Genomic DNA, 12,927 nt, shown 5'->3' on the forward strand with positions numbered 1-12,927 from the left:
GCCGATCCAGTTTTTGAGGATTTAATTTTAAAGCATATAAAGTATACACATAGTTTTCAATTTCTGTACAAACAAAAATTATATTTGATTAAAAATATATATTTAAAATCTTTTTTCTTTTGATATACATTTTTCCCCAGTAGGAAATAATATATAACCAGCACTTCTGTGTTTAGCTTTGTCTCTTTCTTGGACAGAGCCTTTAGTGGAATTATTGCTAATATTCTGTGTACTCTGTATTTTCATTGCCTTTGAAAGTCTTCCTGGAGCAGCAGTTCTGCTACGATTCTTTCCTACACAATCAGACTGAGATGCTACTCAATAAAAGTATGAGTATTCGTCAAACCTTACCGTCCCTTTTTTGTTTTATCCATGGAAACTTTTGAGTTCGGCCGTGTTTCTTTCATGTATGAAGTCTTTGATGGGTCGAATGTTGACATAAACTTGTGTATAAATGGATGCTGCATTTGATTTGCATTGCCTCTGTGATTTCTTCTGTTTCTTTAGATCTCAAGTCACTGAGTCACTGGTTTTATAGTCAGCTGCTGCTGACTATAAAACCAGGTAATTCAGTTTTTCATTCCTACTATCCAGAACTAGTGTTTACTTGTGAAATTGTTCAAATCCAATAAAAAGAGTCTGTGAATCATTTTTATGATCAAATTACAAACTTTTGAGAGCCTCAGTCAACTTGATGTACTGAACGTCTCTCTTATAGGTTTAGTAATAGTGATGGAAAGATGATAAAAACTTCCAGAAGACTTCTGAAGTAAACACGGTTCTGGTCCTCAACCCTGGAACAGCTCTGGATTGATCATTTATCAATGATCAATCCAGATGTAGATCAATAAATTAATCTACATCTGGCTCTTGAATAGTGGAACAGAACCTGGTTTGCTAAAGCTATAAAGATGGACTTCCACTCTTCCACACTTTGGAAACACATAGAGCCAAGGTATAAAGAAAGTACTTCCTCTGTCAGTTCTTGGGTTTTAATGTACAAATAATCTGATATATAATCCAGGCTTAAACCTACAAACACCTGACACGTTCCACCAGGCTTAGCACAGCCAACCCTTTGATTGTACTCTTGTCCAACAGAAAATAGACCTAATAACATTCACGACATCTTCTTGAGGAAAACCTGAAGATTATCTTCTGAAATTTGATTAGATTTCTTCCTCCATTCCTGAGGTTAACTTTTATTTCCTTCAACTGAAGGAGGGAGCCTTTCCTTCGTGCTTCAAGTGTATCCTTTATTGTTTATGACTGTTTAGTCAACCTTGCCAAATGGCCCCTGAAGTTTTTAATGTCGCTCATTCAATTAAAGTTCGATGCAGAGCTGAACCTGGGGGTGCAATAAGTCACTAACTGGTATTATACTGCCCTGCTAATTACTGAAGCAATGAACTTTAATTAATATTTCAGCCTGGTGTGTATGTGTTGAAGCATATTTGAGGAAGCCTCTTTACACACTTGAGGCTACCTCTCCTTTATCTCAAGCAATCTCTCTTCTACACGGCGGTGCGAGGTGGGCACTGACATTTTGCCGAGTGTCTGGGTTCACGTGAGAGACAGTGACACGGTGAACTGACGGAGGCTATAGCACTGCTGTTCGTATTAGCATAATTATCAACCTCATCAGGAGAGAAGATCCAACAACACAAATGACAACAATGCTCCTCCGAAACGGCTTGTCCTTCATTTGAATAACTTTTCAAAAGCTGAAGCTATTTTTTGCTTCACCTCCCGTGAAAATATTCCTTAAAAAAACATAGTCAGCAGCTGATCTGTCAAGTAGGACTCCATTATGCCCTGTTAACTGATTGTAGAAAGAATATTAAGGGGACTCAGGTAGGTTTCACCATCAAAAGGGATATAACTAAACATGACTTTTCTCCAGAATGAACAAAGGCTTTAGTTGCTGCTTTTTAAGCTTGATGTTTGCTCATTCTTTTTTTAATTTTAGGTCTGAAATTAGGTATGCACATGTTAAAAAATTCCAAATTTCACCTAATTTATATTAATTTCTACTGTTGCAGCTAAAACGTATAGTAACTAAAAAATTATATAGGACATTAAGAGCATCTACTTATTGGTAAAGCTGGTAGCAATGGAAGGGGTTTGTTGAGGACTCAAGCTGGATAAAGGAACAGAAATTGAGAGAGTGAGCACAACACAACAGGGTCCAATCAGCAGAATGAATGGAAGGGGTGAGCAATGGATGATGCAGAGGTTAAACTGAGGAAATAAAAGAAAATTTCTGATTGAGTTCACAGGAAAACAGGGAAGCAAAGACACTAAAACCAGGAAAGAATACAGACCACAAACAGAGAGAGATGAGGTTAAACACAGAGAGACACGCCACATTGATCATCCATAGAAGGACAATATTAAGCTGTTGGTGGCATTTGCTCAGCCGCTGTCTCCCTCCAGGAAGGAGAAACATGTATGAACTGGTTGATCAGCATTACTTCTGAGCAGGATAGTTCTAATTCTGACAATAATCCAGAAGTGAAAGAAGGAAATCCTAAAATGCTGGTTAATGTGTTGTTTAAATTACACATATTAGACAACTTCAGAACTGAGGTTCTCTGCTTAGTCACTTGACTGACCTGTTAGTCAAGTGACAGATCAAGTGACTGACAGTTTTTTTTTGTTTGTTTGTTTTTTCTGATGTTCTTGTCTAAACATGACGACATCTTGTCAGAATTTATCAGCAGAAAGTTTAGAGTCATCCAGTTTCTAATGTCCGGATGTGTCTGTAGTCTACCTATTGGATTGAATTCATTAGGATGAAAGATTAAACATGACTGAATAAAGTAGAATCTACGCGTGAAAATGTAAAATTTAAAATCAATGACATGCAACAGATTTTACTTAGGGGTATTAAAGTAGGAGAAATGTTAGAGGCTCGTAGGAGATTTGATGGTATTTCAGATATTATTGTTGCTATTACTGTATCTGACCATAACACGCTTTCTTAGACACAATAATTCAACAGACTAAACATAAAGATCATATTGCCCCCCACTCCTCAGCCCCCTTACAGCTGCATATTAAATCATCTAAATATGTGTTTTGTTTGCAGATTTTACTTTTGTACATCTTCTACCCACATGACCAGATTTAAAATTTCTGTTAAAGATTTTAAAGCAGCCATTGTATTGTTAAAAGTAAAGAAACAACAAAGGTGGAGTTGGTGTAAAAGTTAGCTGCAGCTTGTGTGTGTTAACGCTGTATATGTTAGCTACCTACTGGGTTTGCCTTGAGCTAGCAGCGCCCTTCACTTCTCTTTGCCCACAGCTGTGCCGTGTTCGACACTACTGTGAGGCATCAGTCAGGAAGCTGGCCTGATGTGAAGAGGAATTTTTTGGTTCAGGCACAAATACTTTGATTAGCTCCTGGTTTATTTGTTTCCCCCTCTTTTTACCGGGCCTGAAATGTTGTAGCAAAAAAAAAAAAAAAAAAGAAATCAAACCAACCTTTTTCAAAATACTGTAATCAATAATTTAATTTTTCTCATCTGCTACAGCTAGGAAATGGAAACATCAGTGCAGAAGAATAGATTTAAAATAGATGCTGTAGTCTATGTAATTTAATTTCAGTTTAACATTTTAGCTAATAAATTCATCTGAGATTCTAATGTTGCTGAGAACAGCACGCATCACAATGGGCTGTCATTAATAATGTGTCTAAAGCTTTTTATGCGTGAACCACAAAATGAACACATCATACATAGATATTTGGGAGAAAGTAAAAAATATCACCGACATGGATTGTAGAATTTTTTAAAAATTCTGAGCAAGAATGTCAAAATCAGAACACAGAAAAAATTATTGATGTCCAGAAATTAACATTATTTTACTAATTAAAATTGAGTACCACAGCGTTACAATTTTGGTCCTGAAAATTTTACTGAGTCTTTATAGTCCGAGTCTGTCAGACTATAAAGTGTGAAAACATCCTAAATATCACCGAGCCTTGACTCTGTTCTGGACTTTCTTCATCCTCAGACAGTGTTCGGTCGATTTACTGTACATGCTGGGTCACTGTCATGTTAGAGGCTCACCTCTCTTTTCTTACATAATCCTCAAGTTCCTTCTGATAGACGGGAACATTCCTATTGGTTTCCAGTGATTATATGTAGTCCCTGGTTTTATATTTCATACAGTGGACCCTCACCAGAACTATGATGGCAGTCTTCCTTCTGAAGGCGTTGGACACTTCGGATCTCACCATGGCTCACTTCAGCAGCCAGAGGCACAACACTAAATATCTGCTTATACAGACAAACCTGTTGTCTGTAAAAATCCCAGTATTGGTATTCATATCATGCACTTCTGATGTAATACATGTGAGATTTAAGACATTTTATTTGGGAATAATAATAATGCAGAGGTGTCCTGGTTATTTCCCTCATCAGAAATCAGTTTCTTGAGTTAAAATTAATATTAAATACCAACATGTCCAGATTTGTATTACACTCTAGGGGTCAAATCTGATCATAATCACAGATGGAGAAATGAAAGTGAGGAATATAACCTGCCTTTGTATTCTGTTGATGTTCCCAACTGCTCTTACACACACACACACACACACACACACACACACGCACACACGCACACACGCACACACACACACACACACACTGACCCCTGACCTAAAAACATCATTTCCCCTTGTGTGGACCAGGCTACGGTCCCCACAAGGAGCAGTTGGTTCCCACAATGTAGTATGTGTCAGAAAAATTGTCCCTAAGGTATTACAACAAACGCACACACGCGTACACATGCGCACACATGCACACACACACACTCCCTTTCTGAGTGCTCACCTTGCCACAAGGCTTTGTCCTCTTACTTCAAGCCAACACTGTTTGTGAGTGTATGAAATTGTTCCAATCAATGATTAATTGTCTCTGTGTGTGTGTGTGTGTGTGTGTGTGTGTGTGGTAAGCATAAAACAAATGTGTATTACTCTGCTCTTCCCTGCTGACTTCTAAGAGAGAATATGCTCACATTAAAGTGAATGAATTCAGTGAAAACAGAAAAAGCCTGAAAGCGATGTGTTTTCTGTTGGAATTCCGTTTGCGAAATGCTCCGGGTCTCTGAAAACTTTCAGACTCACTCTTTCTGCATGTCCTCGAGGATGCAGCTGCAGTCTGATCCTACACCTGCCCTGGACCTTTGGCCCATGAAGTAAAATTTGCTTGGACTGGTATCTGACCTGACAGGAAGTTTGGTTTTGCTCAAACTGCTACAATTTGCCATACGTTGGATCCAGCTCTATAACGACTACGTTTCCTTCAGGAAACGCCATAAAAGATGATTTTCTTTGTCCAGCAACAACATAAATATTTCACCAAATTAGCTGTGAGTAGAATCTTTGCTCTGCTGCATTCACTGTACACTGAACTTGATCTGAACTGTCCAGATAGTAGAACAATACCTTCCAAAGCAGTTCTCCGCTGTCTCCTGGGGGCCGCCAACCTGTCTGCAGGTTTTAAGACAACACTCGCGCTTCCTGTGCCGAAATCACAAGGTTTAACTTACAGTCTCCAAAGTGCACAAGACGTGTAGATTTGCACACACACCCATATAGTCTAGGTGTGGTACGCATCCTTTGACTCTGTTAAACATCAGGAAGGGTATATCCGTCAACTCCTATTATACCGGACCTTGCTGAGGAAGTAACCAGGGCAGTGTGTTCAAAAGCATATTTTTGGGTTTTAAAACGACACAGGCCTCGTTGTTAAAGAAACATTTCTCTGATAAATGAGAAATGTTTTATCAGATCCAACTTCTGTTTACCAACAAAAACAAAACAACAAAAAAAAGGTACAAAATTGACAGTCTCTTCTCTTTTTAACAAACAGACTGGCAGTGCACCAGGAGTTTCCTTTGTGATTAAGCTCTGACGTGCCAGCATATTAAAAATGGAAAAAGGACACACCTCGTCAACAGCATGCAGCATCAAAACAAACAGGAATAACAGTTTGAACCTTCCTCTAAAGTGCTTTACTTACATCCAGCTGCAGAAACTGGAATGTTTCTTCTGCACATTCTGGCCTACCAAGTAAATGTACTCCAATACACTTCAAAAATGGGCTGCACAGTGGTGCAGTTGGTAGAGCTGTTGCCTTGCACCAAGAAGGTTCTGGGTTCAAATCCCAGCCTGGATCTTTCTGCATGGAGTTTGCATGTTCTCCCTGTGCATGCATGGGTTCTCTTCAGGTACTCTGGTTTCTTCCCACAGTCCAAAAACATGACTGTCAAGTTGATTGGCCTCTCCAAATTGTCCCTAGGTGTGAGTGTGTGTGCATGGTTGTTTATCCTGTCTGTCTCTGTGTTGCCCTGCAAGAGAAGGCAACCTGTCCAGGGTGTACCTCACCTGGAACATTAGCTGGAGATAGGCACCAGCACCCCACCAAGGGACAGGGATGTAAAGGAAACTACATTTTCTTTTGAATATTTTAGATATGCTCTTCAAACAGTCAAATTTTCCACAAATAAATTACAGTCACATTCAAAGAAAATTTCACAAAAACAGAAATGTGTTGACATTTCAGGTGGGGGTTTAATATAAATTCTGACAAAACCAACTAAATCATACAATATAAACAAACAACACCATAGAAAAAAACAAAACATAATTTCTGGTGAGAACTAAATGCTGGTATTAACTGTTGAAGCAAAAGTGACCAACCAGCAGTCTGAGACCTTTACAAACTAGAACAGTTCATGACTTAGTTTCAATTTAAAGAGGTTCCTAAAGAAGATGAAGTCGGTTTGTACGGAAAACCATCTACAAGTGGAGGACGTGATTTATGACAACATGGCCAGGTCTGGCAGGTCTGGCAGTTCAGGCAAGCTCACCCTGAAAACATACTGCAGCTACAGAATGTATTAAAATCATGCTGGATTCATCTTGAAGTGCTGGTACTTCTGAAAAACATTTGCTTTAAAGTTATTTTCATTTATATGTCCAGATCAATGTGGACTTACCTCCATTGTTAAGGAGGTAAGTCGTGCAGCTCTACTTGTATTAGCATTGTGAGCCTTTCTGGAGTTTCTTAGAAAAAAATACTGCTGTTTCTGAAACCAAGCTGGTTTCAATGGATAACCTTTAGACCTCATGGCTCACTTTCTATCTTCGATTAGCTTGACTCTCTGCAAGACATCTGTCTGAACGCATTATTAGTTTTAACCCATTTGTAGTTTTTCAGAACACATAAAGTTCATCATTTTGTGGATAAGCCTTTGTTTAGATTGAGGTCATTCTACATTATTTTTACATTTATAATTTTACTTTTTGTAGTTGAGTTTTCACTTTTTTTGAGCCATTTTTCAGATTATTTTAATGATCCTTGCTCATGACTAGTGTGCTTGTTCTGAAATGCGTTTTTTTTTTTTTTTTTAAGTTACAACAGAATATACCCCAATGATGCCAATTAAAGTTAAAATAATGTTCTGGCACCTTCACTATGGTCCAGGTCTATGGCAGTTAAGGGGTTAAACCTGAATGCCATTTTTTGACTAGGCAGAAGCAACAGACACATTCTCCTCCTCTAATCATTTGGCCTCTCCCAAATTGTCCCTCAGGTGTTTAGAGGAACTACTCAGTCATTTCTTTATTGAGTATGCAGCTTGGGGAACACATGATTTATTTTCAAATGCCTTTACTTCCTGCAAATATTTTATTTTTAATTATTTTTATTCTGCTCAGCTTTACTCAGTGTGGAGGAGGCGAGGCATCTGGAGCTGAATGTCTTGTAGAGCTTCTCAGAAGAGAAGCTCTACAAGACCCTTTGTGTGACCCTTTGAGCTCAGCATTCATCTTGTATCTTTGTTAGCTTGATTTCTGATATTACTTTGGTTTTTATAAACCCATTGCATGTTTTAGAGCTCTGAGTGTTCCTCGTTGCAGTTAAGGAGTTAAATCTGAACGCCATTTTTTGACTAGGCAGAAGCAACAAACACGATCTCCTCCTCTAATCGTTTGAACATAAATGATTAGAATGATCACAAATGATCATGTAAAGTCTACCTCGCTATATGGTGGTTGTTAATATATAGCCTCATTCATATGTCAAAATGCATAAAAAATAATCAAAAACTAACTAAATGTAATTGGAGGCTTTACTTTGATGAAGTGAAACAAAAAAATCTGTATTTTCTCTTCTTTCTTATGCACTTCTTGTTACTGTGTACTATTTTTATTTTTTTATATTTGTATCATGTTCGAATAAATTTCATTTCATTCAAAAGTAATTGAAATAATTACATGACTGTTACATCTTAAATAGAATAACTTGTCATTTTTACATGACCTACACTTCACTATTTTATTTACCAGCAAGCCTAGGGATGCTAATTGTTATGCTGGCCAGTGCTAATGCTAGCCTCTCCAAGGCTAATGTCAGTGACTAGTCTCCTTTTCATTAACCAGGGCTAATTCCTCCAGACATTGTTTAGTTGTCTTCCTTAATGTTTTTCTTCAGCAGCATGAGCCTCATTATGTTGGTTGTATTAAGCATCAATGTTTGAAATTATGGTCAATAAACACACAGCATTTTGTCTAATGGGAAACATAATCCCAAAGTTTCCACCGTATCAGTATCACCATATCGTCTTTGGCTCCCATGATGAAGCAGTGCTTTGAGTCAACGGAGCAGAAAAACACGGAGCATTTCTTCAGCTTGTCTGATCAGAGGGGTGGCAGCGACACCTGGAAAGTCTCCAGATCTAAACTGAGCTTCCACCACAATGAAGGAGTGGTGTGTAATGAAGAAAAAAGGACACATCTGGATGCAGCTGCTGCCTCAACAGAGGTGGAAGGAGGGGGAATGTGAACTCCTGCAGGTGGAAGTGTTTATATCAAAGAGTTGCCGGTGCAATTTTGATGACTTTAATGTTGCATGGGAAGGGAAGGGACAAATGAAAAAACCTGGAGACACTTGCAGCGCAGTGGAGCCCTGGCTACTCATGGTTCAGTTTTCACGAATCGGTGTATTTTTCTGTTTACTCTGAATGGAATGGTAGAAAATTTGTCTATTCAAAGATTGTTTCATAGCACATATCTAAAATAAAATTCAGCTTGGGAATCTGGAAGACCTAGGCGCAATGCTATTGCATGCTATTGGCAAAGTCATTCATTGTCCTTGATGCTGATTGGCCATACCCCAAAAACATAGAAAAGGAAGACTATGGATATTAGTTTCTGCCCTGTGCTTATTAATGCACAGGGCATATACATTAAGATATATTTGGCATATTTGGCATTTGGCCAATTAAAATAGTCACAGAACTGCAACTCAGATTGTAGAATTTGTCATTATGTCAAAAGTACTTACTTTAGTTTTGCTTCTGTTCTCTTGGAGAAAGTTATGGTATTTTGACGCATTGATTATCTACTGATACATAGAACAGCTGATACAGACGTGTATGGGTTTACAGTATTGTAATATAGAGCTTTGTCTGCATAGCTATGGTAGCTAATCCTAGGTAGAGGAGAACAAGAGAGTCCCCAAGATGGAACCTTGGAGTACCCCACATGTGACTTCTGTTCACTCCAATGGTAAGTTGCCCATAGACACAAAGAACTCCCTGTTTTTCAAGAAGTCAAGTATTATACCAGTCCAACCCAGCTTTCCTGTTGCTTTAAGATCTTATAGTGAGCAGGGTCAAATGCTGCGCTGAGGTCCATCAGAACCAGCGCCATGGTTCCTTCTACGTATTGGGATGTCACTGAACATTTTGATGAGGACAGTTTTAATACTGTGGCGAGCACCGAAACTGGTTCAAAGTAGGACAGGCCGACTGCTCGTTTGGTTATTAACATTTGCAAGACTGGAGAAAATAAATTCGAAGAATTAAGGGGAAAAAAAAGACAGAAGACAAAGCCCAAATCAAATCTGCCAAAACATAACGTGAGATTATACATGCAGCACGTTGAAAGCAGGCAGAGGATTATAAAAGAGCAGCTTTAGAAGATTTAAAAGGGAAGTTGCGAGGAGACAGAGAGAACGAGTGATAGAAAGAGAGAGAAACGGAGAGCAGATAATAAAGAAAGACATCTGTAGCAGTTGTAAGGACAAGGATTTACTGTCTTAATACAGTTACAACGCTCCCCAAGGGATTAGATATGGTCATTTCATCAGACAGAGGGAGCGGATTAAGAAAAGGCTAAAAGACTAGAGGGAAAAATTGATCATAAGAAACTGAGATGGACGAGCAGATTGAGGGATAGATAGGAGGAGGACATGGAAAATCACATGGCTTTTATGGAATTGGGACTAAATCTTTACAGTCAGAGACCATTTAGAAGTTGATTGACAAAAACAGGCACATGCGTCGCGTCATCTTCAAATCTGAAGACTGAAACAGCCTGAACCAGAGCTGGAGACATGAAGGAGCACCGGGGCTTCCTTCCAGAGCCAGGGTCAACGGCCACACCAGCTGTCCCCACACAGGGGACAAGGGACACACACAGAGACACACACAAACCCAATTTTGATGCCATCAATAGATGGCATCAAAGGAAATGTTCAGACATTAAAACAAGAGCTCCGAACTGGAAGGATTAACAGAAAGATCAGACACAAATCAAACCCTTCCTTCTTCAGCTTTTATTCCAAATGTAATTTCAATCTGAAAGTAGACTTAATGTGATTTAAGGAGGGATCAGTCAAATGGAGAATAAAGAACACGAGAGGGAGCGAGGTGTATGATAAAGACGCAGAGCAGGAGAGGAAGTGCTGCGAAAGAGCGAGGGCAGAGCTCAGCACCCTCAGACATATGGCTGTCTCCTTCTTGATTACACTTCAGCTGGCTGGAAGATTACCAGCTCTGTGTGTGTGTACTCCTGCATATGCTCCAACATGCCCGCGTCCAAGATCTCACACTGAATACTGCAAGCGATTACTCGGTCCCACTTAACTTGTGCGTGTCCGCCGCCCTAAGAGCGCCTTAAGAAGTCAGCTGGTTTACGCCAGATTAGGAGACTCCGTGTTTGTTTGCTCACGTGTGTAATGGAGTGTGTGTTTATGTAAGCCATGTTTACCGTCTTCTGTGAATTACTGGTATACTGAGTGTGGGATGTGCATTTCTCCAAGTGATCCCCAGGGTCACAGGGAAGATGAGAAGTGGGCTGGTTTTCTTTAATCCCACAAACCCACACTGGGAAATTCACAGTCTATTGATTCAAACTGTTTTCCTGAAATATTTAGAATATTTTTTTCAGCTTGCGTGTGTGTTGGAGCTCGTGTGTGGTCTCATCTGGCCGGAGTTTTCTTGGAAGGAAGTGCATCCATATGCTACAAGAAGACCGCCGGTGACCTCACACCACGACCTCGCTGTGGTCTGCCACTAACCGCGAAGAGGGTGAGAGACACAGCTCGGCTGAAAGGGAGAGAGAAAGGGAAATGAACTGGGGCAGTGGGCAGAAGGATGGAGGAAGAGGGAGGGTGAGGAGAGAGATACCAAACCAGAGGGAGATAACTGTAGAGATGCTGCTCACTGAGTTGGAAGGTAGTGAGTTGCTTGTCAAGTGCTGCAGCATGCTGAATCATTGTAAACCTCTCCTATCATCTATCCCAAATGTTTTATTTGATTTTGCATAAATTGGAATTAGGTAGATTCAAAGGAGATGCATCACTCTGTTCCTTTGTCAGACTTCTTCACATAGGAAGCATGAATTGATGTTACCTGAAAATTCCATTGATGGAAAAACCATTCCTGATTCTTATAAAGTCACCTGGACTGCATCACATAGAAAATATTCCACTTTTTAATGTCTGATGTTTGGTTTTCCCTTGTAAAGTACAAAGAAATGGTCTCTAAGCCTTTCTTCTGGAGATGCTTTCTCTTGGTTGCTGGGCAGCAGTCAGTATCAGTACCTTACATTGGCTCTTTCCAATCCTCTTTGTCACAGGTAAAGGGCTTTTTTTTCCAGACTTGTAACCCTTAAACTTTTGATCTTTTCATCACACCAGTAAGAAAAAACTTCCTTTAGATTCTTTTGGTTTTTTGGACACAAAAAGCCAATTTCTTGGACTTTGAAAACTCAGTGACTTTGTCCTTGTCCATACTCCCAACCTCATTTCGGTTTCTGTTGATTTCATTCAGCAGATCTTGGTCTTCTCTGACTGAACAGACTAAATTCTCTTTTTAACTACTCTGGTCTACATTCACTCAGTTGTTTACGTTCTTTAATACCTTCTACTGCTCCTTGTTAGGTCTCCCTCACTGTTCAACAGTATCGTCATGTTACCCTTTGTCCATCTATTGTCTTGCACATATCTTCGATTGGTTGGTGCAGTCAGCAGTCCAGGAAAGAAGCCCAGACATTCCCCTTTACCCAGCGACATCCTCCAGCTCATTCCCAAGGCATTCCCATCCCATCCCAGACAGAGTGCATAGTCCCCACAGTGGGTTATTGGTCTTCTCTGGGTCTCCTCCCAATGGAGATGCCTCCAAAGGGAGACGATTGGGGGCATCTGACCCCTTTTGACGTGGAGAAAAAGAGTCTCTACACTGCTAAAAATCTAACCAGAAATTGACATTTCGGCTAAATTTTTAACAGATGATTTGTTCCAAGGAAAAATCCACAGATGAACTTGCGAATACTGAACAGTGAATAGGAAGGACTACACAGTAGTGATACATAAGTGTTCATAAGTTTTTTTACCACAGCCTTTTGGGACTGAAGATGGCTCTGGCAGCATCAGCTATTGCTTCCCAATTCCAATTCAATATTAACAATATTTTGGATCGATACGCCCACCTCTGGTTGGAACTAAGAAATCTGCATGATTTTAATTGTTTAAAATGATTTTATTAAAATCCAAGCAAAACTTATTTATGCCAAATCCTAGAAACAGGTGGGGGGAAAATCCTTAACAGAATTAAAAAATGACCACAACTA

General features: G+C 39.5%; 1 long non-coding RNA gene across 1 annotated transcript in view; it reads right to left on the reverse strand.

Annotated features, from left to right (window-relative positions):
* Positions 1-8,321: 8,321 nt before the first annotated feature.
* LOC107838082 (uncharacterized) overlaps positions 8,322-12,927 on the reverse strand; it is a 23,506-nt gene continuing 18,900 nt past the window's right edge. Inside the window, exon 3 of the long non-coding RNA XR_001664145.1 lies at positions 8,322-8,332. This is a non-coding gene — a long non-coding RNA (uncharacterized LOC107838082). The remainder of the gene's footprint in view (positions 8,333-12,927) is intronic.

This window comes from Poecilia formosa, unplaced genomic scaffold (genome assembly GCF_000485575.1).
Source record: "Poecilia formosa unplaced genomic scaffold, Poecilia_formosa-5.1.2 Scaffold210, whole genome shotgun sequence".
In the NCBI taxonomy this organism is placed as follows: Eukaryota; Metazoa; Chordata; class Actinopteri; order Cyprinodontiformes; family Poeciliidae; genus Poecilia; species Poecilia formosa.